Source organism: Herpailurus yagouaroundi, unplaced genomic scaffold, assembly GCF_014898765.1.
Source record: "Herpailurus yagouaroundi ecotype Mexico unplaced genomic scaffold, PumYag 77, whole genome shotgun sequence".
Taxonomy (NCBI): domain Eukaryota; kingdom Metazoa; phylum Chordata; class Mammalia; order Carnivora; family Felidae; genus Herpailurus; species Herpailurus yagouaroundi.
This window is the reverse complement of record NW_024412388.1, coordinates 41,501,775-41,527,823: the sequence shown is the minus strand read 5'-3', so window position 1 is coordinate 41,527,823 and position 26,049 is coordinate 41,501,775. Positions and strand designations below refer to the sequence as shown.

General features: G+C 41.1%; 1 pseudogene; it reads left to right on the top strand.

The window, feature by feature from the left end:
- Nucleotides 1-1,349: 1,349 nt before the first annotated feature.
- LOC121017639 (calreticulin-like) lies at nucleotides 1,350-26,049 on the top strand (annotated as a pseudogene).

Sequence of the window (26,049 nt, the reverse complement as noted above, 5' to 3'; positions counted from 1 at the left end):
TACCAAAATGTAAATAGATGATGGAATTCCAGATGACTTTAATGTTTTCTTTGTTTTCTACAATGAACTTGTGTTACCTTTTAATAAAAAAAAAAAAAAAACCAAGATTAAAAAATTAAGTGTTCTGCTGATCCATTTCTGCTTGGAACTAAATTTCCCCCTTTTAAACTCTGGTTTTTATAGCTAAATTGTATCAGAAACCTTAAGTAACCTTTGTTGAGCACAGTATTACTCACTAGGCACGATGCTTTCCATACTCCATTCCTCATCTGAACTCTGCAAAGTAGTTATTCTTTTTCCCAGTCTATAGACCATCTAACTGAAGCCCAAGGAGTTGGATCATTTATCTAAGGTCACACATTTATTAAAAGGCAAAGTCAGAATTTGAACCTGTGCCATATGAATACAAAAACTGATCTTTCTTGCATTACCCCTGCTCCCCACCCCACTGCCTCCCATGATTCCAATAAGTTGAAGTTCTTCTAGCTCACATTTTAAGTAGTATTTAACAACCTCGGGAAAGGTAAATCTTAGATACTTTGATGTTAGAGCTAAAGGGGCCCTGAGAGCTCATCCAGCCCCAAATGGCCTCCTTCTCCCCATATATAGATGGGAATACTGAGGTCCAGAGAGAGGTCATGACATTGCAGGGCCATTTAAAAGCTTTGTACCAGAGTTTGATTGAGGTTCCTTTCTCTCTGCTGTTTTCCTAGGCTATTCCAGGCCAGAGAGCAGCTCAGCAACCGGAGGGCATGCCAGGCCTTTAGAATCCAACCCTCTCACTGTACAGATGAAATGGAGAGACTCAGATAGGAGAGGTGGTTTTCCCAAAGTCACAGAGTAAGTAACTGGCAGAGATGCTTGTTGAACCCAGGTCTCTTGCTTCCATAAAGTTGTATTGGCCACTGCTGCAAAGCTGCCAAGTGTCAGTTAGCCAGCAGGAAGCAGTACCAGTGGCCTCAGGGCAAAATGAGCTTTTGGAATCTGAGACCTTGCATAGGGGCTGGCACATTAAAATATGCAGAAATGTTGATTGATTGAATTGGAGAATCCCTGAATTAGTGATACAAATAAATGTGAGGGGAGGGCGAAGGCAATGGCAGTGCCATTTGTAAAAGCACAAAATCAGGCAGAAAGAAACTGGAATGCAGATGAGGATCTAAATGATGCAGAAGTCACAAGGGGGTTGGGTGTGTGTGAATGTTAATTCTGTCAACTCTCAGACTTGACCATGAAAACTTGGCCGAAGAGACATTCTGAGACAAAGGGCCTCTGTGCCCAGCTGGCTCACACCCACGGAGGACAGCTCAGAGGGCTGAGGAGCAGCCTGCTGCTCAGGCCTCCAGCTGATGACGCGATTGGGTCCATCTGCCAATTGTGGATACTTGGACATGCTTGGCCTGAGGAAGAATCACTCTGGACAGATGCCCAAACCAAAGAGGCCTGATCCAGCTGGCCTTTCCAGGTCTCAAGTGCAAACTGATGGTAAGGATCTCTGCAGGGGCTGCAGAGATGTGGAGGTGGGAGCAGGGGCCATTGTTAACACACAAAACAACAAAAAGACTGGAAGGAAATATATCAGAATGCTGACAGTGGTCATGTCTGTGAGGTAGATTATAGTGTTTTTACTGTTTATTTGCTGCTACCATAAATTATTTTGCTTTGAAAAATCACGAAATATGAAATGAGAAAAATAGACACTATTAGACTGTGAGCTCCTTGAGGGCCAGAGGGCTTGAGGAATTGTGTCTTATTAGTACTTTGATGTCTAGCACTTGCACTGCAACAGTACAGGAGCTCTGTAAATATTTAAGTGAATGACTTGTATTGTCTTTTACTTCAAGCATTTAGACTCTTATTTAACGCCCCTTTCTTAATAGACTTGGTTATGTGCTTCCTAGGGTATAGTTGATTAGAAATGACAACCCATAAAATAAATGAAGGACCTACTAGTAGTACCCATTCAATGAGAGCAAAAATAATTATTTAAAAAAATGTTTTTTAACATTTATTTATTTTTGAGAGTGAGAGAGAGCACATGAATGCCTGAGTAGCAAAGGGGCAGAGAGAGCGAGAGAGAGAGAGAGGAGGACAGAGGATCTGAAGCAGGCTCTGCACTGACAGCAATGAGCCCAATGCTGGACTTGAACTCACAAACCATGAGATCATGACCTGAGCTGAAGTCTGACTGTAAGCTGACTGAGCCACCCAGGTGCCTTTTTATAAAATGTTTTAAATGCTTATTTATTTATTTTAATGTTTATTTTATTTTTGAGAAAGAGAGAGAGACAGAGCATCTGAGCTATCAGCACAGAGCCAGATGTGGGGCTCAAGCCTGCAAACTGCGAGATCATGACCTGAGCCAAAGTCGGATGCTTAACTGACTGAGCCACCCAGGCACCCCTATGTTTATTTATTTTTGAAAAAGAGAGAGGGAGCATGAGTGGGGGAGGGCAGAGAGAGAAGGTGAGAGAGAGAATCCCAAGGAGGCCCCACACTGTCAGTGCAGAGCCTGATGGGGGGCTTAAACCCACCAACCGTGAGATCATGAGATGAGCCAAAATCAAGAGTTGGATGCTTAACCGATTGAGGCATCCACGTGCCCCAAAATAATTATTTTTAATAATTATTAACAATCACAATAATAGAAATTATCTTAATTATTATTATCTTATTTAATTTGGTCCTCATGCCAATCGGTTATTCAATAAACATTGAGCAGCTACTATGTATTCAGTATCCCCTTCTTTGAAGAGTTTAAATATAAACCTTATTTATAGATGAGAACACAGATTCAGAAAAGGGATTGGCTCAAGTCACATACAGAAATAGGGGGGAAGGCTCAGATTGTTATCCAGTGCTGTTCACTATACCACAAGGCGTTTTATCAGTTAATAAATATTTGAGTGACTATGGTCTATGTAACAAACGTGGATAGACTGGCCAGTAAAAAGAAAGGAAAGGAAGTGGGCAGATAAGCTGGCAGGCAGGTAAGCAGGGATGTAGGTCCACTGATCTCGCTGGGTAGATTGCTAGAGGCAAACACATTGACCTCAGGGAAAAGTGAGTGTTCACGGCAGAACAAGAACAATGGAGACAAAATTTTCAAAACAAACCCACACCTTTGCTGTACATTACAACCTAATGTAGGGTTTGAGTCTTCAAGGAAATTTACATTTTAAGATTCTGTACGTAAGAGGTCAAAGTCTTTTATAATGTTTACAAAAATTTTCAATTGAAAATGATATATAAAATGTTGGCACCTGAAGAAATAAGCTTTAGTTTTGTCTAGCAAATTCTCTTTTGCAAAATGCAGTCTGATTATGTTGAATAAATGCAGCAAATCTGTATTTTCATGTAATTACACAAGCATTTTCTAAAGGACCTATTGTGTCCCAAGCTCAGGACTAGGTGTTGGGGAAGGTACAAGGCTTACCTTCAAGGCTAAAAAAGATTTCTCTCTCTTTACCTTTGATGTTGTATCTTTGCATACATATACACATATGTACAGATTCAGCTTCAGGTAGTATGTATTGAGCACTTACAATGTGCCTGACACTGTGTTACATTCTATTTTATTTGATTCTCCCAGAATCTCAATAAATTAGATAATCTCTTTCTATAGATGAAGAAACTCAATCTCAGAGAGGTTAAAGATACTGCTAAAGCTATAGGTGGAGATGAGTCCCTAGCCCAGTCTTTGGATTTGAGCTACATTATAAGCCAAACACGGTGGGAGGTGCAATGTGGATATAAGTTCATTTGACATAGGAATCATGTTATATGGCCTCCTTGGTCCTATATTTCTATAGACTTGGGTATGATTATGTGCACTCATCAGCTAGATGTACCAGCTTCCAAACATCTATTACTTTTTATTGATTGGATCTCTGGGGACATACAGTATTTGACCAATTTGAAGGAAAGATTTATCAGAGGACAAAAGATAGTAGCATATACTCGAGGTTGATACACTGCTCTCCTGCTCTCAATAAGATCTCTCTTTGAGCTGGTCCCTATTTACTTTCCTCTCCTGTTCCCTGAAAACTATAAAGTACTGTTTGCATTTCCCTTGAAACACTGTGCTGTTTGATGCCTCTGGGCCTTTTCATGTGCAAGTCATTCTATTTGGAACACCCACTCCTCATCTTTTCTGCCTTTCCCATTCTCACTTCTTCAGGTATGCCTTCTCTGAAGTTCACTCTGACTTTGGAGGGCATTCAGTGTTTTTCTGAATTTCATTGCCCTGTGCTTCCTTCTATCACTGTCCTTACCACACTGTGTTGTAACTGTCTACTTGTCTGTATTTTCTACCAGACTCTGAGACCCTAAAGAGAACCTGGGAGATCCATGCCTTTGTGCCTAATGCCTTGCACAAAGTGAATGCTCAAGAAATATTTGTTGAGGGGCGCATGGCTGGTGCAGTTGTCTAAGCGTCCAATTCTTGATCTTGACACAGGTCGTGATCTCATGATTCATGGGTTTCAGCCCCATATCTGAGCTCTGTGCCTGGGATTCTGTCTCTCCTTCTCTCTGCCCCTCACCTGCTTGTGCTCTCTCTCTCTCTCTCAAATAAACCTTAAAACATTTTTTTTAAATTATGTATTTGTTGAGTGAAGGAATAATGAACCCAGAACCAAAGTGCAGAAGAACTAGGTTCTAATCACAACTCTGCAACTGACAACTTTTTGTCTATAAGCAAGTCACTTCCTTCTCTGGGCTTTAGTTTCCCTGCCTGTAATATGAGGAGGTCAGATGAAATGACCACCAACAGTCATTCTGGCTTGAGCATTCTCTGATGTTAAGATGTTATGATGCTAAGAGGAAAAATATAAAACATTAAAGTAGGACTTTATTAACCACAGGACATTATTCTCCTAACAAGAAAGGCTCCTTATTTGGGGACATCTTAAGTTGTGTCAGGTTTGATTTATATCAGTACTGTTCACCCAGAAAAATAATTAGCCATAAACAATTCTGAGTTCTGCCCTAGCCTCTCTTACCATAAAGTTCAAGATCAAAGTTGTACAACTGTTTCTGCGTACTTGTTAAATTCAATTAACATTTGTCAAATGGATTAATAAATGAATCTATCCATTTGTAAAGCTGAGAATCTTATGTCATAGGCAAAAGGTAAGATCATACATACATCCATTCAGTCATTCAACAAATATTTTGGCAATTAACTTTATGAGAGATACTGGGACACAATGGTAAGTAAAACAGTTATGGAACTTACCAGCATGTTGGTGTCTGGGGAAGATAGACATTACTCCAATTATACACAAATAACTTTATTAATTACAAAGTGTAAAGTACTATGACTCTTACCTTTGCTGTGCATTCTAGGCTATAAAGGGCTTTTCACACACATCACCTCATGGGAAGCCTTATAGTATAGGGGTTAAAAGTAAAGATTTTGGCATTATAGAGGCCTGCGCCTGAACCTGGCTTGCCCACTTACTTACAAACTGGGCTCTTGGATAGGTTTTTCTTATCATTTGAATGGGGAAAAATAGCACGTTTGTCTCAGAGCTATTATGAGAATGCAGTGAGATAATGCATGTAAAGCACTCAGCACCATGCTTGACATATGACTGCTGTTAGTTGTTACTATGATTATACAACTTTTTGTTCTTCATAGCACTTTTCCCTGTAGCTCCCTCTTTTTCCAGAAGAAAGGCCAGGTTTGAAGTCAGACAAATGAGTTCACATCTCAAGTCCTCCACTTAGTAGACACAAAATGCAACTAATAGTACATTTTCATAGCATTATCCATGGGAGTAAATGAGGTGAAATTTTTAGGGACCCACATAAGGGCCAAACACACAATAACAAATCTTTTAACTTTGGTATCAGTCCTTATCCTTCTTTGGATGAACAATGGGAGGCCCGCTGTCAGGAGTGGTGGGTAAGGTGGTCACTGAGATGTCTTGTCCTGTCTAATGATGAGATCTTGGGAGATGAGGCAAGACCGTAGAAAGCAAACTCACCCCCTGAGCCTCATGAGGGGAGGAGGTGAGCTGTCAGGCTTGAGTAACAGGAGCTGACAGAGCCAGTTCAGGGTGGTCTTACTGGATGTGAGTTGAAGTAGGGTTTTCATGGGCAGAGCTCAGGCAATAACCCGACATACTGGGTAGTGGAATTTGAGAAATATCCATTTAGCTGCAGGGAGGAGATGAAATAAAGGCTACACCCAAGGCCTTTTCCATCACAAGCTGCCAAATTGCCCTGTGACTCTGGGACCATGGTGGGCCCAGGAAGTGGGAGTCAGCAACTCTGAAGCCTAAAATCAGAAGGGCACTGAATGTTTGCATGGAGTGCCAGGTCCTAAAAAGATGTCTGTATGCCATCTATGCCAAAGCAAAACAAATTTATCAGCATCTCCTCAAAACTGCAAGGAAGAGTCTAAAAATTTTAAGCAATAAAAAAATGGTAAATGGAAATTGATTGTTTAATATCATCATTACTAATTCAAGAAGTATAAAATGGTATTGCTAATCTCTTGGTGAGTTGATTTTATTATTTTATCTTACTAGACATAAATATGCATAAGGACTTAGTTCCCCTAACCATATTTTTTCCATCTATTGTTAAGAGAATCCCTCAAGTCTTTCAACCAATCATACATTGCCATGATGGTTTTTAAGACTTAACTCTCATAGAGGAGGGTAGGGTGGAGCATTAATGTGTAAGTGGCTCAAATATTTAGTAGTCAAGCCACTCCACACAGTAGGGCACAAATGGTAGAGTTTAGGGGGGTCTGGGTAGCTCAGTTGTTAAGTGTCTGACTTCAGCTCAGGTCATGATCTCATGGTTTGTGAATTTGAGCACCACATTGGGCTTTCTAGGCAACATGAAGCCTGCTTGGGATCTTCTGTCTCCTTTTCTTTCTGCTCCTCCCCTTCTTTCTCTCTCTCTCCCTCTCTCTCTTAAAAGTAAATAAACATTAAAAAAACAAACAAACAAATGGTAGAATTTAGGCATCAGATAGTAAAGGGGTTTTCAGGAATATTGGAGTTATCCCATGATATTCCCTTACTGTTCCTGTAGGCTTGGTCAGCCTTAGTTGCATCTTATTGTCTTTAAGAAAACACAAATAATTTCTATATGTTGCTTTTCTTCTTTCCCCCATTGGTGGGTGGAAAAAACGACGGGTATAATTTAAACATAGGCTTGATTATGGTAATTTCAGTTTACAGCAGGAAAATTTTATCGAGACAAAGAAGAGGATAAAGGTGAATGCTGGAATTCAGGAATATACTAATTGGGAAAAAGTTCTGACTTTCATGTAATTGTTTTTATTCATAATTATCAATTCATTTCTCTTTCTTAGAATAAAAAATTAGCAGGTAGAGAAGAAGGAACTGTCCACAAAATAATAATGTCCATTATTAAATAACAGATATTCAAAGCTAAGCCCTTAGACACATTATCCCCATTAATCTTCCTAACAACTTCATGAGATGGTTACTGTTATGTTCCCAGTTTTGCAGAGGGGGCCCAGAGAGGATGGGTAATTTGCCCAAAGCTATATACACAGCTGGCGAGAGGCAGAGCTGTGATCTGATTCTAGGTCTGACTCCAGGACTGGGTTAATTACTGCTGGGCTACCCTGCTTTCTCCACCCTGAGTTTTTTAAATATAACACTGCAATTGAAACAGGAAAAAATGCTGTATAACCTTCAAATGTTGCTTTCCCCTAGAGCAGCTTGGTGCAAAGGAGAGTGGAGCAGACAGACTGAGGGCTAACTCCTATGACTCACTAACTGCATAATTTGGGCAAGTCTTTTCACTTCTCTGAGCCTTGATGTTAAATGGAAATGATAATCATCACCTGCCATGCTCATTAGGCAGAACTGCTGTAAGAGCCAAAAAATATTATGAAGGAAGGGGGAGCTCTAAGGGCAAAGTCTACAAGGCAAGGGTTTTTGCCTGAGAAAGCTTTTATCCTATAAATAGAATCCATTGATTGTCCCCTGGAGTAACTTCCCATCTTCTCTCTCCTGGCTACTGTTATGAATCTCATTTTCATTTTTATTAAAGGAGAACATTACAAACTGACTTGAGCATTTAAAGTCTCATTTAAATCCACTCTGAAAAATTGCTTCCAAAGGAGAGAGAATTGGAGATTGAGAGACTCGTGGGACGCCTGCTTCTTGGTGGCTCTGGGGGCAGTCTGCACAGACACCCACCTCCTCTCAGTTTGATTTCTGATTTGTTGCTCCTCAGATCTCATTCCACTTAAGTGCATTAGGTTCCCTTTGGTTGTCCAGAAGGGCTCTTAGGTACAAATGAGGTTCAGCAAGGATGGAGGGGATTGCATTGGAGTACATAGCAGGGTCTGGTAGAGCAGAGATTCAGAGCTTGGTCTTCTGCTTATGGGTGCAATACTCTTTCCCTTTGGCCCACTCCCTCGCCCTGAAGTCTTCTCTGGCCTCACTTGAGGTCTTCAGTGAAGTAAGCATACTCTCTAAAATACACAGTTCCTAATGCAATATCAGACATGAAAGTGTTTAGCACAGAGATTAGTATGCAATAAATGCTCCAGAGATAGCTGAATCAGCACCTGTGATTCTTCTGTGCAATTTAACACATATTTATTGAACATCTCTTCTATGCTAGGCCTTGGCCTAGATTCCAGGAATATGAAGATTTCCCTTCTCTTCAGGAGCTTAAAAACTATTCAAAGAGACTGAAATAAACCTAGTTGCAACTTAGTGTGACCCAGGGACGTGCAGAGAGCTGTGGAATCATGAAGGAAGGACCCTCTCTAAGCATGAATGATGATAGCCCCTTGCATTTTATGTTGACAATGTACAAAGTGCTTCTCACATCTCTTACCCATATGAATTTCATGGGATCCCTATTAGGTAGGAATAATTATCCACATTTTCTGATGAGGAAACTGAGACTTAGAGAATTTAAGTGACAGAGACAAAACCAGTAAGCTGGGCAGCAGCATGGAATAATGGAAAGACCACTGGCTTGGAAGTCAGGAGACTTGGCTTCTTGTATGTCTGTTGTTTGTGACTGTGTGATCTTGGATAAATAATTTTCCTTTCTGGGGCTTGGTTTCCTCATTTATAAGATAACGTACATAGACTAGAAATGTTCTGTGCTTCTTGGGATAAACGGCCTTGTTTCGTAAAGCTGCAGAACAGTATTTATCTCTGAGCATTAAAGACAGAATGGTATAAGGGGAAGAAAGAATCAGACAAACATGGAATAAAATCCTAGTTTAGTTACTTATTAGCCACGAGGGCTTAGCCAGGTCACTTCACTCCCTGTGACTCAGACTTCTAATTTGTAAAGTAGAGATAATACCTATTTTGCAGGGTTCTTCTGAGGCTTGAATAAGGTAATGTGTCCAGGATAGCACCTGGCACATAGTAGGTATGTAAGAAAGTACCAAAGATTGGTGATACCAAGTACTGGGTCTCTCTGGCTGCTCTTTGAGTACTTAAGCCTAAAGATTTTGTGTTCTCTGCTCCCGGGTCTGCAGACCAATGAAGATGCCAAGTTTTATGCCCTTTCAACCAGGTTTAAGCCATTTAGCAATGAGAATGAGACCTTGGTGGTTCAGTTTTCAGTAAAACATGAGCAAGGCATTGATTGTGGTGGCAGGTATACAAAACTCTTTCCTGATACCCTGAACCAGGAGGATAGGCATTCAGAATCTGACCATTACATCATGCTTGTAAGCTCTCTGATAGTGGTCACTATAAGCCACATGAGGTCTTAATGAGAGGCACTGTAATTGTTGAAGAGGCTCAGATTGACCTGAAAAAGGAAGTTTCTAATCCACCTTCCTACACAGTAAGACTCTTCAATGACCTGAAAAAAGCAACCTTAAGCTTAAATGTTAATATAAATAGACGAAAGAGATAGTCACATGGTTATTAACAAGGCTGCAATACAGAGAGACATTCCCCAGTTCCCAAAAGGGAGAAAGGAACCATAAACTGTGTAGACACCCTCAAATGCACCTACTAAAATATGCTTTGCTTTGAAAGCGATTCCTGCCCTTGATGAGAGAAGGCCCAAGAGGTCATATAAATCACCTTTATTAAGCATCCATAGTGAGTCCAGAGTATTGCATCTGTAACCTCAAATATGTCACTAAGCCTCCTTGGAGCAGTCCACCTCTTACTTAGCTCCAATCTTGAATGATGGTTGAGATTTAAAAACCAACAAACAGGGATGCTTGGGTGGCTCAGTTGGTTAAGCGACCAACTTCATCATGATCTCGTGGTTCGTGGGTTCAAGCCCCACATTGGGCTATGTGCTGACAGCTCAGGGCCTGGAATCTGCTTCAGATACTGTGTCTCCCTCTCTCTCAGCCCCTCCCCTGCTCACACTCTGTCTCTCTCTCAAAAATAAATAAACATTAAAAAAATTTTTTAAACCAACAAACAACAATAAAAGCTAATCCAACTCCCAAAGAACTGATGAGGAATGTACCAAATGTTTTTGCACAAAGTCAGAGGCAAGCATTATGCCACATGTCATACAGCAAAATTTTCTTAAAATTTTCCCTAAAAATTTCTTTCTTTTCCCAGGGAATTTCAGATTTCTTGCTTCAAGCTTTTGCCAAAATCTTCCTCTTCAGCCTCTTTCCCTTTTTTTATTTGCACCCCTCCCCCACCAACTCTTTCTCCCTCATCTTTCAAGCTCTTGCATGCATAGAACAATATAGACTCTGGGTGCCTGAATGTGTCTTCGCCCATTTCTCTTTTCGTCAGAATCCACCCTCCTTACAAGGAGTTTATATATGTTTATGTATGAGATGGTTGTAGTAAGGAAAATGGAAATACTTTTTCAAATGTGATTTTTTCATATGAATATTATTTATTTGATGCTCAAACAACCAAAGCAGTTTCAGCTGTTAATAGCTCCATTTTATAGATGAGGAAACAGAGGCAAGAAATTTGCCCAAGGTGAGTAAGTGGGAAGTCAGAATTCATATCCAATCTATCCAGATTAAAGCCTGTGCTTTTTTCTACTCCATATTTTTGCCTTCTATTTCGTGGGGAAGCAAGCATGTGAATATTTTTTTTTAAAGGCAGAATGAAAGACATATTTTCTATTTATTTATTTATTTATCCATTTACTTCTTTTTGAGAGAGAAAGAGTGTGCTCATGCACGTGATCAGGGGAGGGGCAGAGAGAGAATCTCAAGCAGGCTCCACACCCAGTGCAGAACCCGATGCTGGGCTTAATCCCACAACTGTGAGATCATGACCTGAGTGGAAATCAAAAGTTTGTTGTTCAACTGACTGAGCCACCCAGCTGCTCCAAGACATAGTTTTAAAAAGATATTGATGAGGTGCTATGAGACTACAAAGATGGCATGACTCAGTCCAACTGGGGGTGCTTTTTGGATGGGGTATTAATTGTTCTTTGAAGAATGAGTTAGATGTTAATAGGCAGAGGAGGAGGTGGGGGAAATATAATGAGGACAGAGGAAGCTATACAAAAGCTCAGAGGCATGAAATTGAAATGCAAGTAGAAAACCGATGAAACCAGTGTGGCTAGAGCACTTTGCGCACGCACGTACGTGTGTGTGTGTGTGTTTAGGATAGTCAAGAAGAACATGGGGAGTGAGGTTGAAAAACTAGGTTAAAACCTATTCTTGGACCTTTGTCACATTAAGCTCTCCAGGCTCAGAGCCACTGATCAACAATTGCCTCTAAAGTTGTCACAAAGCAGAAAGAACCCCAGGCTCTATTTCTTAGTAGGCTTGGGTTGAATCCCAGCAATGCTACTTATTAGCTCTTTGACTTTGGGTGAGTTACTTAAATTTTCTAAGCCACAATTTTCCCAGCTAAGAGTGGAGATAGTAACACATGCTTGTCACAAGAACTAAATGATATGGTATAAGGTTCCTGGCACAGGAAGGATTTTCTGGTTGGGTTTGGTCAATGGAAGTCCTGGCAGTAGATCAGAGGGAGGAAAGAGAGTTGTGCCTCTCAACTGAAAGTCACAGCTTCCCTCCAGCCACCCTCCCCACAGGAGTCTTTCTTCCAGGCTCTGGTAACCACTCTTACTCTTTGCCCCTTCAGGGATAAGGGTAGGAATAGCCCTTCTGTTGCCAGCGCACAGCACAGCACTATTCTTTATGCCTTCTCAAGGTCCCCTATCTTTGTAAATAGTCCTTTTATTAAATTCTCCTCAAGTAATACTAAATTTGAGTGTGCTATCTGTTTCTTGCTGGGGCCCTGATTAATATATTAGCTATGTCTGTCTTAGCCTCAGACCAGGCAAACTGCCTAAAAGTGATGTAACACCATGCATTAGGGTTTAATTTCTAGGCCCTGACATTCTGTGGCTTTGGCAACAACAAAGTGCAGGTCATCCTTCATTATCAAGGGAAATAGCATGAGAACAACAAGACCATCAAATTCAGGGTAAGTATGTGGGCTGGTCTTCAGCCTAGGGGGAAGGATAAGCATTTTATATGTGTTATCTCACTTAACCTTTACAAAAACCCTATAAATTAAATACTATCAGAAAATAGATATAGAGAAGTGCTATAGATTGCAGAAGTTCACATAAGAGCCTGACTTCTGAAAGGAAGTTAGATAAGGTCCTCTCTTGGAAGAATGTTTGGCATGGCCCTGTTGCCCTGCTAATAAATATTGAAGGGATGGGCGAGGTGGCAGGTACTAAGCTAAAATATGAGTGATGGGCTTGTCTTAGTAGCATTAGATTAGAGAGATCTAGGTTAGCTGGAGGATAGTAGCTGGATTTCTTTAGCATCTCAATCGGCATTCACCAAATTCCAACTCTGTGTTGGGACTTGGGGTGGGGATAAAGTGAGCCCCAGACATGGCCTCTGACCTCACAGAACTCACAGTCCAGTGAAGGTATGAATCAAGAAAAGGAGAGGACTACCCAGTATGATCAGAGTCTGGGGAAGCACAGAAGAAGCCTTCTACACAACCTGGAGCCTTAGGAAATGTTTCCTAGAGGTCTTGCCTGTGCTGAGTTTTGAAAGATGAGCATGAATTGGTCTTGTGAAAGAGTGTGACAATTTTAGGGAGGATTTAATTCCTGGAAGAGGCAATCACATGAGAAAAGTAAAAAATACCTGAGAAAGAGTGGTACTGTAAGTAACTCAGCACAACCAGAGTGCGGGGGAGAGGCAGAAATTGGGTCTAGAGAAGCCCATAGGACTTGAGTCACTGGAGAAATTATGTTCAGGCTCAAGGCCTTTGCTAGCAGGACTGTGAAAGGACTGTATGTGCAAGGGCTCCCTGAGGTCCTCCTCTGGGGTAGGCCTTGTGCTGGAAGCTGTTAACACAGCAGATGAGTCAGACATGACCTCTGCTTTTGAAAAGCTTATAATCAAGGGGCACAGACAGAAAAACAGAAAACATCAGAGAATGACCAGAACTGCGATGGAGCTGAAGGATGGTGGTCAGGGGAGCCAAAGAAGTATGTACTTAGGAGAAAAAGATCCAGAGTCTCTACTGAATTAATCATAGAAATGGGAGGAGGGGTGTGGTGAAATATGTTTGTGTATATTTGGGGGATGGCATTCAGGAACTGTTTTAGGTGGTGCATTTAATGCTTGAGGTCCAAAGATGTCCAATAGTGGAGCTGAATTATTCCCTATCCTCTTTCTAGATCAATAAAGATACTCAACTATACACTTTGATCATTCACCCAATGCTACTTATGAGGTCAAAATCAACAACAACTAGCAAGTGGCTGCTGGGGGTCTGGAAGTTGACTGAGACTTCCTGTCTCCCAAGAAGATAAAAGACCTCTATGCCTGGAAACCAAGGAAATGGGATGAACATCTGCAAATAGAGGGTCCTAAAGATAAGAAACCTGAGGTTAGACAGTGTTTGGCTGGGAAACAGATGGAGATGTCAGCTATGGGGCTGGGAGAAGAAAGCTGGGAAGAGAAGCAGAAACTGGGGCATTAATCACTCCAAGAGGTATCCAACTAAATATTGGTATCCAAAGAGGTGTGGAGGAAAGAGGGAAGCAACTTACATTTGTTAAGACTCTATTGATCCATCTGACAGCCTCTGTGAACAGCGTGCTCTGATCCCTGTTATAGATAAGGAAACAGACAACACGTAGAAAATGAAGTGACTTGGCAAGTATACCTACATTAGCACCAGGATTTGAATCTGGATCTCTGACTCCAGAGTTATTGATATGGGGAGTGTGTGGAATATATTCACTGATTTCTTATCACTCACTGCAAAGCTCTCCTGGATATAGCTATGAATAGCACAATCCAGGGATTGAGAATCCTCCTGGTATTCAGAATCTAGTGGAGTTTGCAGACAAGTACACAAACAGAGGTCACACTGCGTAATTAGTGCTAAGAGTCAGGGAAACCCAAATCCTGTGGAGCCCAAAAGAGGCTCCTAACCTAGTCTGTGATAGGGTTTGGGTGGTGGTCTTGGAAGGAGGAGGCAATGTTTGAGTGATTGGGTTAACCTAGGGGTTGGAAACATAGACTGCAGTCATATAGATATGGATTGAAATCTGAGCTCCACCCTTTACTAACTGTGAGACTCCTACCTACTTGCAGTTACATTTGGGCAAGGAATGTAACTGCTATGAAAGTCAATTTCACAAACAGGGATTATTATAATACCTACGTGTGAAGCTGGTTGTGAGGATTAAATGAGCTAACACACATAATATAGTGATTAGAAAATAGTAAGTCCTTTTAATATACAGGATTTATATGTTAAAATGTACTGGATTTCAACACTGAATTTACTAGAGTAAGGGAAGTGGGAAACTGGGTTAGAGGGAAGATATTCCAGACCCAGAGAACAGCAGGAGCAGAGGCACAACAATTAGGTGGAAAGCAACATGGCTACATAAAAGAATTGAAAGCAGCAGTTTACTATTTTGGGAGCATAAATTTCAAGGTGAAGACTGGTGGGAGATGAAGTTGGAAAGGTTTGTTGGAGCCAGGTCATGGAGGGCCTTAGCTATTTTGTCGGTTCTCCACAGGTCAGAGAAGATTCATTCTCATGCAGAAAAGACGTTTAGGGTTAAACAAGGAGCAACATGGGACCCAGTGGCTGGAACTCCTAAGAAGAGGCCTGCAGAGAGGTGGGCAGTGGCTCAGCTGTGTGTAGGATGATTTAGCAAAGGAATCCAGTCTCATGGGAGGGAAGCATAGTCAGGGAATTAAGACAGGTGAGCAGGCTGTGTCCTGTGGTCCTTTGGCACCACAGGAAAATTAGGGGTGAGTCTTCTTCCAGGTGCAGTAAGCAGGCTTAGAGCAGCAAGACTAACCACAGACCCTCACTCCTGTTGAGGACCATGTACCTGATGTAATCAGGGTTGGCTCAAGACCTGGGGGAGAGGGGAGAGGCTACAGGTCTCTGTGCTCCCTGCTGAGTAAAATTAGAGAAGAGGGAAAGCAGTTAGATAGGCAGGGATCTATGAAGACTCTAGCCCTCATGATGGGATGCTGACTATTACATCTCAGGAATCAAAAAGTGGCTGAGACAGCTGAGGAACTAGAGAACTTTCCCAGCTGCAATGTTACTGAATGACAGGGTCTAGTTGGCTTAGCATTGAAGCTTTCAGTCAGTCTGGGCAAATGGTCAGCACCAAGATGACCTGCTAGGTAGATAAAACAAAATTTTGGAGGCTCCACAACAGAAGAAATATGAAAGTCAGGGTAGGTTGTTTGTGACTTGGAGTTTTGTCTTGGTAAATAGAAGAGGCCTGGAGTAAAAGGGAAGACTGGTACAGGTCTGGGAGCATTCTGGGTACAAAGCAGATCACCAAGGGGGGTCTTCAGGAAGAGTGATACAGGCTAGAAGACTTATTCTGACCATAGGGGCACATGATCGAGGGAGGGAGAGGGTCAGACAGAACGGAAATTTCCAACTTATTTGAGCTTGAAGTATTCAAGGTCAAAGTGATAATGACAACTTGAGGAAGAGCGAGAGTTGCTTAAAGGCTTTTTCTCTCCTGTATTGGATTTGTTTGCAGAATCTTGAGCTGGGCTTTCATAGGGGTAAGGACAGGAGGTTGGCAGGGTTAGGGAGTCAGGTCTAGCCTGACTGTAGGGACCCCAGTTTTATCCCAGCCCATTCACCTGTCCTAAAGAAGGAACATTTTGTTTTAGAACCGGAAGGACTTTGAGTACATCCCAGACCGAAATGCCAAGAAGCCAGATGACTGGAATGAGGTAGTGGATGGGGAATGGGAAGGGCCTCTGATGCCAAACCTGAAGTATAAAGTGAAGGGGCCTTTCCTTGCAACAGGTATGAGAAATAAGACAGAAGAGAGAGATGTAAGGTATAATTTACAAAACAGAAACTCTAAGATCCTGCGGTTTTCTCCTCACCACCACCCCCACCCCCACTCCCCATAAGACTGTAGCCTCATCTAGGCCCTGTTCTCAGGGCAGTGCCTACCTGGTGGTCTGGTAAAGGTCAATGCTGGGAGGGAGAGATCTAAGCAGCCCTAGACAAGGGGTTTGTCCAGAGTGGTGGAAAGCAGCCAAAGAAACATGGTCAAAACAGAAAATGGGTCTGAGGTCAGGAACTGGAAGTCTCAGAACTGATCCTGAAAGAGAAAGGTGGGATATGAATAAGCCAAAGGTGTTGGGGGTGAGGATGGAGAACTTCTCTTTAAGGACCAACTCCTGACCTCATGTCAGAAGTGAGAAGAAACTAAAAGGATTGGCTATCAAATAGTCCAGAGATATAACTGAGGCAAGCAGTTTGCATCAAACTGATACATCAGTTTGACAGAACTGATGATTTTATTGGGCCACAGTTTCCTGTGTCATATACTAGGAAGAGAATGGCCCAAGTGCCAAAGTCCTTAGATGGTGTTCCCTGTGAAGCTACATTTCCTTAATGTCATGAACGAACTTATGCACAGAGATGGAACCAGGCTTAGAATGGGTCTCTGCCACCTTGTTCTACCCTCTGGGTAAAAGGAGAACTTGGAAGAGTCTCATTCATTAGCTTGAGGAAAGGGAAAGAAGCTACAGGAATCCTACTGTCTTTATAAGTTGTATAAATACAACTGTCTTTATAAATTAGTCTTTCTGATTGCATGAGAAGAATGGAAAAATATTAATGCCATGTGCACTCTTTGGTTCTTTGCTTAGGAACAATGGAAACCTCAGATCACTGACAATCCCAGTTAACAGGGGTAGTGGATTCATCCAGGAATAGATAACGCTAAATATAAGCCTGATCCCACCATTTGTCACTATTATAACATCAATGTTTCTGGCCTGGACCTTTGGCAGGTAAAGTTCTCAGAGCTCAGAGCCACTGATCAACAGTGCCTCTAAAGTTTTCACAAAGTGGAGTTCCAGGCTGGAAATCACAAGACTTGAATGAGTCTTGATCTTTCTCACCCTCAAACTGCTCATCTTTAAAACAGGGCTAATTATATTCATCCTGAAAATCATAATAGCTAAAATGTACTGAGTCCCTACCATGTACCAAGCACCATATTAAAGACTTTGCAAATGCCACTTAATTCTCACTATGAAATCTCCCATTTCTAAAAGTGAACACTGAGGTTCGGAAAAGATAAATAATTTGCCTGAAGACACATTTGGTAAAAAGAAAATCTGAGATTTGAGTGCAGATCTTTCTGAGGCTAGATTCAAGGTTGCAATACTTTACACTGCCCTACTGGTCCCGCATGATTCTTTTTTTTTATTATTTTTTTTAACGTTTATTTATTTTTGAGACAGAGAGAGACAGAGCATGAATGGGGGAGGGTCGGAGAGAGGGAGACACAGAATCTGAAACAGGCTCCAGGCTCTGAGCTGTCAGCACAGAGCCCGACACGGGAATCGAACTCACGGACCGTGAGATCGTGACCCGAGCCGACATTGGATGCCTAACCGACCAAGCCACCCAGGTGCCCCCAAGGTCCCGCATGATTCTTGAGGGTGTTTTTTGGGTGTAAAAGGGAATCATCAGAGATGTGGTAAAATCTTGAAATATTAAAATCCCCAGATAGATGTTGGGTGTGATTGGCCCAGCCATGATGACAATTCTTGACCTAGTCTTTTTCTCTCTGCCAGTCATCTTTCCTGGTTCTGATTGGAGGGCTCATATACTCAGGTCTTCATAGAGTTGTTCTCTCTCTCTCTCTCTTCCTTTGAGACCAGTTATTGAAGATGGGGAGGATTCTTTCCCAACCCAGGAGAAAAGAGTGCCTCAAGAGCCAGCTCCAGAATGAAGGCCTTAGCCCAGGAGGCCTCTGAAAAACTGCAATCTATAAAAAAAACAAAACCTTGAAATCTACATAGTCTTGGAATTCCTTTGGAGAGGAAGGGAATTCACTTTTGGTAAATACAGGACTGGGGTCAATGCTTTACCTATATTGCTTCTTTTAATTCTCATAACTATGTAATGTATTATTGTCTCTTCTTTTACCATTTTACATTTGACAGAATTGAGACTCAGAAATGTCAAGTGATGTGTCCAAGAGTACACAGCTAATGTGTGGTAGAGACAGGAATCAAACAAAACGTTTATTGATTATAACCCACTATACAATAGAGCCTCTAGAAACTACAGCCACTTGTCTTGGAGTGTATCATGGAAGTTTCCATAGCCAGGGAAATCTGTCTCTGACCAGTGATTTCTACAGTACAGGGCTGCCAAAGGGTTCTTGGACAAGACACTGCCTCTATGAAGCTTTCTTGGTTTAGTTATTTTCCACTTTATTTATTTCCACTTTCTTGGTTTCCTAGCTCAGTGAGACTGGCATGGAAGTGCAAGGAGATGATGTATGTAAATTACTACACACACAGTAGGGTTTCAAGAGATATGGACATGAGGGCAGGAGGGAAGGATGAAGGAAGGAAGGAAGGAAGGAAGGAAGGAAGGAAGGAAGGAAGGAAGGAGGAAGAAAGGAAGGAAAGAACCAAGGGACACATGTTGTTCTTTCCTTCCTTTCCTATATGAAGAATGTAGATACACTTTGCACAAGTTGCCATTGTTATCTCTTTTTTACTGTTTTCTCTTTCTGTTTTTATTTTATTTTTACTTATTTTTAATTTTTTTAACGTTTATTCAATTTTTGAGAGACAGAGAGAGACAGAGCATGAGCGGGGGAGGGGCAGAGAGAGAGGGAGACACAGAATCTCAAGCAGGCTCCAAGCTCTGAGCTGTCAGCACAGAGCCCGACACCGGGCTCCAGCTCACGGACTGTGAGATCATGACCTGAAGTCGGATGCTTAACCAATTGAGGCACCCAGGCGCCCCTTTCTCTCTTTTTAAAAATATTTATTTATTTTGAGAGAGAGTGCGAGAGCAGGGGAGGGGCAGAGACACAGAGAAAGGGAGAGAGAGGATCCCAAGCAGGATCCACACTGACACAGGGATTCCATCTCACAAACAGTGAGATCACGACCTGAACCGATATCAAGAGTTGGACACTCAACCAACTGAGCCACCCAGGGACCGCTCAGTTTTCTCTTTTTAATAAATAATGGGAACTTTCTATATCTTGTGTAAATATGTGGTCATGTTAATATGCCTAATTTGATTGTTTTCTTAAAATCTATTGGGGTTTTTTTTTTCACTGAAAACATTAAAGTATACATTTAAAACTATGTATTTGTTCATCTATAAAAATGTATTTAGTTGTTTTTTTAAATGTTTATTTATTTATTTTGAGAGAGAGAGAGAGAAAGAGCAGGGGAGGGGCAGAAAGAGAGGGAGGGAGAGAATCTCAAGCAGGCTCTGCGCTGTCAGCTCAAAGCCTGATGCAGGGCTTGAACTCACAAACTGTAAGATCATGACCTGAGCAGAAACCAAGAGTCAGATGCTTAACTGAGGCACTAATAGTTCTGAGTTCTATCAACCTCTCCAAGCAGGCAAACCTTCTATTTGTGAATTTAAATCACGCTGAAGGAATGCTTCTCGCACTTTAATGTGCATATGAATCACTAGAGGATCTTATTAAAATGCAGATTCTGATCCATCAAGTCTGGGTAAAGCCTGAGAGACTAGATTTCTAAAACTCCAGCATTATCTTTTTATATTATTGTTTTTCTTGTGACACAGTTCTGTATGATGCTGACATCACCCTTGCATGCATCCTTTCCTTCTAAGTTCTAATTCGGTCTGATACTCCCACATCCTACTTCACCTTACACACTTAACCAGCTGAACACATCCAGTTTACCATGGGGTCCCTACACCTTACTGTAAAAACCTAGTGACTCTCAGCATGCCTATAGGTGGGAACTCCCTTACCTGCCCTGTCCCTATCAGGGTTTCCAGCCTTCAGATGCTCTGTGAGCCCAGCTGTCCTCCTGGTGGGTCCTAGCCTAGAAAACTGGTTAATTTCCCTGCCTGATCCCTCACCCTTCCTGCCCTCTGTTCTGACACATCCATACACTATCCCCTTGCTTTTGTTATTATTGTTGTTGTTTAGACAGAAGTGGTTACATTCTTTCATTAGGACAGAGGGTGAGGGGAGATGGCCACAAAGGAAGAAAATTCTTTCTCTTACTTTTGGGACTCTTTATGATCTTTGAAGGAATAATGACACAAAAAAGCAGTGAGTATAGCTTTGCCACAATGCAAAGCATGTTGATATTTCTTTTTTTTTTTAATTTAGTTTATTTTTTGAGAGAGACATAGAGTGTGAGGGGTGGGGGGAAGGGGCAGAGAGAGAGGGAGACACAGAATCCAAAGCAGGCTCCAGGCACTGAGATCATCACAGAGCCCGATGTGGGGCTCAAACTTACAAACAGTGAGATCATGACCTGAGCTGAAGTCAGACGTTTAACTGACTGAGCCACCCAGGCACCCTGCATGTTGATATTTCTTAAGTCATATGGTCTGTGAGGTCTCCCTTTTTCTGACGAGGAAGCAGAGGGCTCAAGAGGTGACTTGACTTGTCAAGATGCTATAGCTAATAAAGTGCCCAAACCTAGCCTCTTTCCGTTTTATGATTCAAGTGGGATAGCACGGGAAACAGGTAGCTTTCAGTGAACTTTTTAGCATTTACAGTCCAACAAAATGCTTTCTTATGTATTCTGTTTCTTTTCTTTTCTTTTCTTCTCTTATTTATTTATTCATTCATTTATTTATTTTTATTTTTATTTTTATTTATTTTATTGTCAAGTTAGTTAACATACAGTGTAGTCTTGGCTTCAGGAGTAGAATCCAGTGATTCATCACTTATATGTAACACCCAGGGCTTATCCCAACAAGCGTCCTCCTTAGTGCCCACCACCCATTTAACCCACCCCCCACCCCCACAACCCTATCAACCCTCAGTTTGTTCTCTGTATTTAAGTCTTTTATGGTTCTCTGTTTTTATCTTATTTTTCCTTCCCTTCTCCTATGTTCATCTGTTAAGTTTTTCAAATTCCATATATGAGTGAAATCATATATCTGTCTTTCTCTGACTGACTTATTTCACTTAGTATAATACCCTCCAGCTCCATCCACGTTGTTGCAAATGGCAGGATTTCATACTTTTTCATTGCTGAGTAGTATTCCAGTGTGTGTGTGTGTGTGTGTGTGTGTGTGTGTGTGTGTGTATACCACATCTTCTTGACCCATTCATCAGTTGATGGACGTTTGGGCTCTTTCCATAACGTGGCTATTGTTGATAGCTCTGCTATAAACATTAGGGTGCACGTGCCCCTTCGAATTCTTTGGATGCTTTGGATAAATTCCTAGTAGTGCAATTGCTGGGTCATAGGGTAGTTCTATTTTTAATTTTTTGAGGAACCTACACACTGTTTTCCAGAGTGGCTGTGCCAGTTTGCATTACCACAAACAGTGCACAAGTGTTCTCCTTTCTCCACATCCTCACTAACATCTGTTTCTTGAGTTGTTACTTTTAGCAATTCTGACCTGTGTGAAGTGGTATCTCATTGTGGTTTTGATTTGTATTTCCCTGATGATGAGCAATATTGAGCATCTTTTCATGTGTCTGTTTGCCATCTGGATGTCTTCTTTGAAAAAGTGCCTATTCATGTCTTCTGCTCATTTCTTCACTGGATTACTTGGTTTTTTTGGGTGTTGAGTTTGTTAAGTTCTTTATAGATTTTGGGTACTAACCCTTTATCCGATATGTCATTTACAAACATCTTCTCCCATTCTGTCTGTTGCCTCTTAGTTTTGTGATTGTTTCCTTTGCTGTGCAGAAGCTTTTTATTTTTCTTTTTGAGAACTGTATGAAGAAAGCACGTAAGGTCTATTTTCTTCTATTTTTCAGATGATAACATGGAGGGATAGAGAGGATGTTTATAGACCAAGATCACTGTACTAGTAAGTTTTAGGAAGCAGAACTAGCTCTCATGTCCTGATTTTTAGTTGAATGCAGAACCAAGAGTTTAGTGTGAGGGGGATGGGAGTAAGGGGGCACTGAAAAGAAGAGAAGATTAGGAACATTTTTTGTTGGAATAAGGAAAATGGAAGAGCCAACAAATGACCAGTTCTCTAACCAAGACTTCTGATGATTCAAAAGAGAAAAAAAATCTCCAACTCAAGAGATAAAAAAAATCCCAAAGATAAAAAAATATCTTAAAGTTGTAGAAGGAATTATTAAAACCGACTAAATCATGGCTCCCAGTAAAATAACAATCTCTATTCAAAGTGGCTATTTTGTCCTTCATTCCTCTGTTGGAGGCAGGGTTGGTAGGATTATATAAACCAAACAAAAGTCTTCTCATTTAAAGAAAATAAAACTTTTTTCAAGCCTTGGAGGAGGGACACATAACTTATGCTGTGAATTTTCTTTTTGGTCACACAACTGCTCCCACACAACTAACTTGCTGATTTATTTAACATACTGCTAAAGTAAAAAAAAAAATACAGAGACATCTACATGGCTCAGTCCATGAGATCCAGCCCCATGCTGGGCTCTGTGCTGACAGCATGGAACATGCTTAGGATTTGCCTTCTCCCTCTCTTTCTCTCTGCTCTGCTCTGGTGTGGGCACATGTATTCTCTCTCTCAAAATAAATAAATAAATAAATAAGCTTAAAAAAAATACAGAATGAATCTTTTTTGCTCCTTCTGAAACATATCCAGATGTTGAAAAGTTGTGATAATTGTTGCCATTTATTGAGTGACTATTAACTGCCAGATATTGTGCTTTACAAATATTTTTTTAAGTTTATTTATTTATTTTTTAATGTTTTATTTTTATTTTTGAGAGAGACAATGTGAGCAAGGGAAGGGCAAAGAGAGAAAGAGACAGATCCGAAGCAGGCTCTGTGCTGACAGCAGTAAGCCATATGGGGGGGGCTCAAACTCACAAACCGTGAGATCGTGACCTGAGCCGATATCAGGAGTCAGATGCTTAACCAACTGAGTCACCCAGGTGCCCCTACATATATTATTTTGAATTCTCATTACAACACTGCAAGGGAGTTATTGTCAATATTTTACTTAAGAGGGAAGAGGCCCAGGGGAGTTGAGTAACTTGCCCAAAGTCATACAGCTAGTATGTGGTTGAGCTGGTCTGTCTGACCCATGATTTGTGCTCTTTGTATTCTGTTCCTATATCATTAAATCAACAAACACTGGACTTATTATATGCCATTGACTTAATTCACTTTTTTCTTTAATTATAAATACTAAATATGTTATTTTAAGAAAGTAGAGCGGTGCCTGGGTGGCTCAGTAGGTTAAGCATCTGACTCTTGATTTCAGCTCAGGTCATGATCTCATGGTCACGGGATCGAGCTCCCACTCCCCCCACACCCTCCCCACCACATCCCCCCTGTCAGGTTCTGTGCTGGGTGTGGAGCCTGCTTAAGAATCTCTCTCTCCCTCTTCCTTTTCCCCTCCCCTGCTTTCGTACATGTACTTTCTCTCTCTTTCTCTCTCTAAAAAAAAAAAAGAAAGAAAGAAAAATAAAAGAGAGAAATATGGTAAAGAATCTAAATTCTGCCCATACTTCTTGTCAAACCTTTCCTTTTCCTTATGTTCTCTTAATGTTTCTTATTATATTAAGGAGAGAAGCTTAAAAAAGGGCATTTCTAAGTGGCATCAGAGGTAGATGCTGTCAATCTGAGCTGGGGCAAGAACCACTGGGCAGCAATTTGGAGCCTAGCAGAGTAATGAAAATTTCCTTATAATCTTCTAAAATAGTGGTCAGAGGTTTGAGGGACACAGAATCTTGGGAAAAAGTAAATGAACTTCTTTCTAGAGTGGATCAACTAAGGTGGTACAACATTCTGGATGCTCCATATTATCAATCACCTTTGTATTCCCTCATTCTGCCTCAATTATTGATTAAAATCTTTGGGTCCATGGTCTGAGAATCTGCATTTTAGCAAGGCCCCCAAGTGAATTTTTAAGATTTTTAACCTCATTCTAATCCCACTGTTTTCATTTCAACAGGTACAATCAGGCAGCATCTTGGATATTTTCTTTCTTACAAATGATGAAGTTTGCTGAGGAGACTGGAAATAAGACCTGGGGAATAAGAAAAGTAAGATATTCCCCTACCCTGAATTCCAGATGTCTGACTCCTCAGTTGTACAGTGTTCTTTGCATTTGCAAGATCAGCCTAATAGTCATTATCTCATTTGCTGGTCACATGGCCCTGAGAAGAGGGGAAAGGAAAGAGCTCATATATTCATTGGACATCCACAGCTTTGTACAGGAGCACTTTCCAAAAGTTATCCCACTTAGCCCTCAAAATCACCTAATGAGACAGACATTATTCCCATTTTTCAGCTCTAGGAACTGAAATTCCAAGAATATATATAAACAGCCAAGGTCACACACAGCCTTAAACTTACTGAGTTAGAACTGACACTCCTTCTGTGTCATACTCCCTGCTAACAGTGTGGTGATCTAGAAGGTGGCTGCTAAGCCCATTTCTGATGGATGCTTTGGAGAAAGAAGGAAGGTGTTAGAGCTGCTCCCCAGCTTTCCTGCTCTCCTAGAACTGTTTTATGGGTAGAGTAATAATTGGGACAATGGATTCATGACTCCCTTATTCTTCAAGAAGGTCTATTCAAGCAGATTTGTGGCCAGTGGCAGGTTTGATTACCCAGTAGGCAGATTAAACTCATGCTTAAAAAACCTTTTGAGAGAACTTTCATACTTAATATTTCCAAAGAAGCATTGAAGTAGTCATCATGGAAAAATAAAAATCTATTAAGCCCTTTTACACTTTTTAGTCTAGTTTTGCCTTGTTTTTACTTTGAGGTTATCATCTAATAATGTTTTGAGGCAATATTACATATTGGTTAAGAGTATGAGTTTTGTTTTTTTATTTTTTTAATTTTTATTTTGAGAGACAGAGTGTGTGCGCATATGTGTGTGCACAAGCAGGGGAGGGGCAGAGAGACAGAGAGAGGGAGAGAGAGAATCGCAAGCAGGCTCTGTGCTGTCAGCACAGAGGCTGAAGCGGTGCTCCATCCCATGAACCTGGAGATCATGACCTGAGCTGAAATCAAGAGCTGGACATTTAACTGACTGAACCACCTAGGCATCCCAAGAGCATTAATTTTGGAGCTAGATTGCTGAGGTTCAAATCCAGGCTCCATCACTTACTAGCTATATGACCTTGAGCAAGTTATTTAACCTTTCTGATCCTCAGTTTTCTCATCTATAATTTGGGAATGATGATAGCAACTACGTTATAAGTTCCTGGCATATAGTAAGTGCTCAATATATGATACCCATTATTATTAAACCATACGTTCACTTGACAAATATTTGTTGAGTGCCTGTTCAAAGCACTGTTATAGGTTATAAAGTTGTGTTAGTGAAATAAAACAGAGAAGTTTCTGTCACCATGGGGCTTACATTTCAGTTAGGGGAGACCAACAAGAAACATATACATATGTATGTGTCATACTCCCTGCTAACAGTGTGGTGATCTAGAAGGTGGCTTGTCAATACATATGTGGGAGATGGTAAAATAAGCTATGGAAAACAATAAAGCAATAGAGAAGGCTGTGAGAGTTTTGCTCTTTTCTTCTAGAGGTTGTCAGGAGAAGCTTCATTGAGTAAACAACATCCAAGAGACTTGGAGGAAGGATCAAGCCATGAAGATACCTGGGGAAGAAAACCTAGGTAG